Here is a 6,000-nt window from a genome sequence, read left to right on the forward strand (position 1 = left end):
GTATGTATGTATGTATGTATGTATGTCTCTCTCATACAATTTTCACCCCAATTTTGTCCGATTTTTTTCTCATAATCAGGATCATGAAAATGTGTTGAAACCGACCAGTGAGAGTAAACACAACCACTATTAATATATTCTGAATAATATTACCAAATGTTCGCTAAAATCAGCCTAAATTATATCCGAATCCATTCATTTCCTCTCTCTCTCTCTCTCTCATCCACTCCTATCCCTATCCACCCCTTTCCCTATCCACCCTCTCTCTATCTACCCCAATTCATCCATTCCATCCACCCCTATCCACCCCCTCTCTTACCCACCATCCACCCCTATCCACCCCGTCTCTCACCTCACCTCACTTCCCCCATTCACTCATTCATCCACACTCGGCTTCACACCACACCACACCACACCACACCACACCACACCCCAACCCATCACACCACACCACACCACACCACACCTAATCTAAATCCTACATAATATTGCATAAATTAAAATCCAAGAGAGATAAAAAAAACACCAAATACCTCCCTCACACCTCGAATACACCACCAGTTAGTTCAGTAAAGGCGGGTTGGGTTCTATGGTAAGGCAGACACAGCGTACGGCAATAAAAAATGGTATTCATAATGCTAATACTATTCATAGGGTAATATATTCATTGTATATTTTAATGGTGTATATCAAAGCCGGCGGTATGTATTATTTTGGTGTGTGTGTGTGTGTGTGTGTGTGTGTGCGTGTGTGTGTGTGTGTGTGTGTGTGTGTGTGTGTGTGTGTGTGCGTGCGTGCGTGTGTGTGCACCCACCCTCCCATCATCACCCCTGAGTGTATAATCGCCTATACCTTCTCTTACCTGTCTATCATCCTATCGTAGTTATAGAACCAGTCTGTGTTAACTCATGTATAACAATCATACAGACCAATCATCCCCAGGGCCAGGCCACTCTAATCACTATCATCCATTGTCGGTATACGTCTCTCTCTCTCTCTCTCTCTCTCTCTCTCTCTCTCTCTCTCTCTCTCGTCCCACCACGTTTATTCTTAATAGGACGTACACCCTGTCAACAACCTGCCCAATTTGTGTCTCACAGTTCCAGGACCTGTGGGTGAACCTTGTGGAGGGAAGGCTATTAATATTGATCTCTCATTTACCTGTCTTACCTGCTATTCTCTCTCTCTCTCTCTCTCTCTCTCTCTCTCTCCTCTCTCTCTCTCTCTCTCTCTCTCTCTCTAATTTATGTATCTACAAGATCATCTGTATTTAGCATTGACTTGTTTGTTGGTGTCTTAAAGTAGAATCTAAGAATCTACACCTGTCGTTTACCTGTCGTTTACCTGTCTAATTTAAGCCTCCTATGGACCTTCACCTGGTTGGTCTTATTAATGTCTCAATTCTTTATGTCTCGGATACACCTTAGACCAAAACTCATTATCTACCTGTATAGTGTTTATGTCTCAGCCATGACCTGCACCTGAGTTAATGTCTCTTACCTATACTAATCACAAGACGCCTCCATCTGGGACATAAACCCAATTAGTTACTTATTAAATTTATGTCTCTATTAATTAGGGACATATACTCTTCATTAGTCTTCTTAATAATGACCAAAAACTCCACCTTTACCCCCACCTACACTAACTACCCAATTCACGTCTTAACAACCACCACACTAACTATCCAATACACGTCCTAACAATCACCCCCTACCCACCCACACTAACTACCCAATTAACGTCTTAACAACCACCACACTAACTATCCAATACACGTCCTAACAATCACCTCCTACCCACCCACACTAACTACCCAATTCACGCCTTAACAACCACCACACTAACTATCCAATACACGTCCCACCAGCCACCTCCTTACCCCCCACACTAACTACTCAATTCACACCTCTATTCCAGGTGTAATCATCATCCTAATTAACCACCAGGAGTATTGCCCACACCCCTCATCACCCCATCACCCCACCCCCATCACTCCCCTCATCACCCCATCACTCCTCATCACTACCCTCTTATCACCCCCCCATCACACCCCACCCCCATCACCCCATCACTCCCCATCATCCCCTTCCCATCACTACCCCTCTTATCACCCCTCCATCACCTCACCACCATCACCCCATCCTCCCCTCATCATCCCATCACTCCCCTCATCGCGTCACTACCCCTCTTATCACCCCCTCATCCTCACCACCTCCCATATCACCCCACCACCCCGTTATCACCCTCTCACTCCCTCATTGCAGGCACTACCCCTCTATCACCCTCCCATCACCTCACCACCTCCCATATCACCCCACCACCCTGTTATCACCCCTCACCCCCTCATGTTGAAGTGTTTATCAGTCCCTTGATTCACCCAGGCTAGGGACCTCTTTTGTACCCAACAGGTAACCATTATTATTATCTGGGCAGGTAAGATGATGGGAGGTGAGGGAGGGGAGGTGAGGGAGGTGGGTGAGGGGGTGAGGTGAGGAGGGTGAGGAGGGTGTGTGTCATCAGGACTCTCTCTCTCTCTCTCTCTCTCTCTCTCTCTCTCTCTCTCTCTCTAAGGTGTTGCAGATTGTAGAAGGAAAACATTCCTCGTCGCATCATCATCATCATCACTATCGTCACCATCACTACCCACGGCGCCACCATCATCACTATCGTCACCATCACTACCCACGGCGCCACCCATCATCACCATCGTCACCATCGGCGTCACCATCACCACCCGCGCCACCATCACCAGCATCACTATCGTCACCATCACTACCCACGGCGCCACCATCACCAGCATCACTATCGTCACCATCACTACCCACGGCGCCATCCAGGATCACTATCGTCACCATCACTACCCACGGCGCCACCATCATCACTATCGTCACCATCACTACCCACGGCGCCACCATCACCAGCATCACTATCATCACCATCACTACCCACGGCGCCACCATCACCAGCATCACTATCATCACCATCACTACCCACGGCGCCACCATCATCACTATCGTCACCATCACTACCCACGGCGCCACCATCATCACTATCGTCACCATCACTACCCACGGCGCCACCCATCTATCACCAGGCGCCACCCCTAAAGTCCTTCTTGGTCACCAGGTATTCTTATCATCACTGTAGCGTAGCGAAGCAGGGCATAGCAGGGCATAGCAGGGCAGGTAATGGGACCAGCCCCTCTCCACCAGGTAGGTAGGTAGGTAGGTCTTGGTTGGGGACGCGGTGGCAGTAATGTTTGGTTGGTTTGGTTGTCGCCGCCCACACGAGCCTCAACCAAGTCGTCCATCTCCACCAACCTGATACCACTCTGTGTCAACCACGCCCACCTCCTTGTCTTGTGTGTGTGTGTGTGTGTGTGTGTGTGTGTGTGTGTGTGTGTGTGTGTGTGTGTGTGTTATCCTTATATCACCTTTCTTAATGAAGTCATATTGTTGTCCTCTTGTGTGTGTGTGTGTGTTGATAAGGTTAAGGGATGGAACCAAGTGCAATCCCTGTTTTACCTGATACCACTCGCCTTTTGGGGCTATCTGTCTGTCTGTCGGTGTGTCTGGCATTCGTCACTGTGCCTGTCTCTCTGTCTGAAGGAGATATCTCAAGGTATGATACTTATGAGAGAGATTTGTGTTCTCTCTCTCTCAGGCGGTGAACATCTCTAGACAACACTAAGGAATGACTGAGCCACACACACACACACACACACACACACACACACACACACACACACACACACACACACACACACGCACACGCGCACACACACACACACACACATGAGACGCCTTCCTATGCTCCAGGGATTTGTCTATTGCAGTGTTTACAAAATGCTTAAAGCCTCCAAGTCGATGTTTTAACCTGTCTGTCCGTGTCTGTCCGTGTCTGTCTGTGTATCTCTCACCACACTTAACTTGAAAGAGTCCCTTTGGTTAATTTGCATATATTTTTCAACCTGCTTTTTATCACTGTGTGTGTGTGTGTGTGTGTGTGTGTGTGTGTGTGTGTGTGTGTTATAAAGTCTACACATGTTTCTTTGTCTATGTTGTACAATATTTCGTGAGTTGTGTTTCGACCTCTCTCTCTCTCTCTCTCTCTCTCTCAAGGACACATGGCCACCATCTATATGATCTTCATTCGAATAATGCAACAGGAAAATGTGCCCAGTCATACACACACCTCTCCTCTCTCCCCCTTCCCTCCCTCTCACTTCTTCCCCCTCTCCTCCCACTCCCTCCCTCCACAATGCACCCGCCTCACCTAGACACAGCGAGTCCACCTCCCTCACCACCACAACCACTATCACTGCAATTAAGAGTACCACTACTACTACTACTACTACTACTACCACCACCACTACCCACCTAACTTAAAAGCATACCCCCGTACCCACCATCAACAACCATCTACCACCCCCACCACTACCCACCAACCATTACCCGACACCACTCCACCCACCAACCCACCCAGCCACCCACCCAAGGAACGATACGACGCAGCAGATGCGATAGTAACACCATTTATCTTGACCTCCCGACAACTCACCTGAGGATCACCTTAATACGCCTCACACAGGTAAGATCTTGGTCATTAAGATACTCCTGGCAGGTGAGAGTGAGCCAGACCCTACACCACCCCTATATATCCGGCCAGATCCTCTCATATGGTGATAAGCGTCTGGTGATCAGGTCGAACCGGGGTGAACTGGCTGGCTGGCTGGCTCGTCCAACCCAGCTGGTCACAAAGCCAGACCGGTGAGTCATCTAAGAGACAGGTGGTGTGGGGTAGACAGTCAGACAGGCGGTGAATCATACAACCTGCTACTACTCACCTAATCAGGTCACCAGGCACTCAATGGGTCAGATATCCGGCCAGTGAGTCATCCGGCAATACTGTCAACCAAATCATCCATCCAAAATAACCAATCATCCATCCAATCAACCAAATCATCCATCCAAAACAACCAATCATCCATCCATCCAACCAACCAATCACCCAACCAACCAATCAACCAGCTACTAGCCAGGTGAGAGAGAACCACTTAACAAGCTAATAGCCATTTAGTTACACATCCACCTGCCTCCCTCTCTGATACTGCCAAGAGGAGGAGGAGGAGGAGGAAGAGGAGGAGGAGGAAGAGGAGGAGGAGGAAGAGGAGGAAGAGGGAGGAGGAGGAGGAGGAGGAGGAGGAGGAGGAGGAGGAGGAGGAGGAGGAGGAGGAGGAGGAGGAGGAGGAGGAGGAGGAGGAGGAGGAGGGAGGAGGAGGAGAGGAGGAGGAAAGAGACTGATGATGCAGGCCAGTGAGGTAGGGGAGGAGGGAGGAGGGAGGGGGAGGGTATGGAAGTAATAGTGTGGTGAAGGGGAGAGAGAAGGGAGGAGGAGGCAAGGAGAAGGGAGCAAGGGGAGGAAGGAGGGAAGACAAGTGTAGAGGAAGGAAGGAGAGGAGGAGGAGAGGAGGGCAGAGTGGTGTCGAGAAGAGGAGGGAAGAGGAATTGAAGAGGAAGAGAAGATGGAGAAGAATCCCTCTCCTCTTCTCCCCCCTCTCTCTCCTCCCCCTCTCTCTCCCCCACCTTCAGTGGCAGTGTCTGGGATATTTTCTGCATGACTGAACTCTCAAACCCGTTTAATAAGAATAATGAATATATAAATAATGTTGAGTGTGTGGTGAGTGAGTGTGGGATAGTGAGTGAGTGAGTGCTGGGAGTGAGTGAGTGTGGGATATTGAGTGAGTGAGTGTGGGATATTGAGTGAGTGAGTGAGTGAGTGTGGGATATTGAGTGAGTGAGTGTGGGATATTGAGTGAGTGAGTGTGGGATATTGAGTGAGTGAGTGTGGGATAGTGAGTAAGTGAGTGAGTGAGTGTGGGATATTGAGTAAGTGAGTTAGTGAGTGTAGAATGTTGAAGGAGACAAGAATTTTAGAGAGAATGTTTGAAGGAATGCTGTGGAGGTGTTTGCCAGATGTTAAAGTCATTCATCTTCC

This window comes from Homarus americanus, unplaced genomic scaffold, assembly GCF_018991925.1.
Source record: "Homarus americanus isolate GMGI-L3 unplaced genomic scaffold, GMGI_Hamer_2.0 scaffold2539, whole genome shotgun sequence".
NCBI classification, from domain to species: Eukaryota; Metazoa; Arthropoda; class Malacostraca; order Decapoda; family Nephropidae; genus Homarus; species Homarus americanus.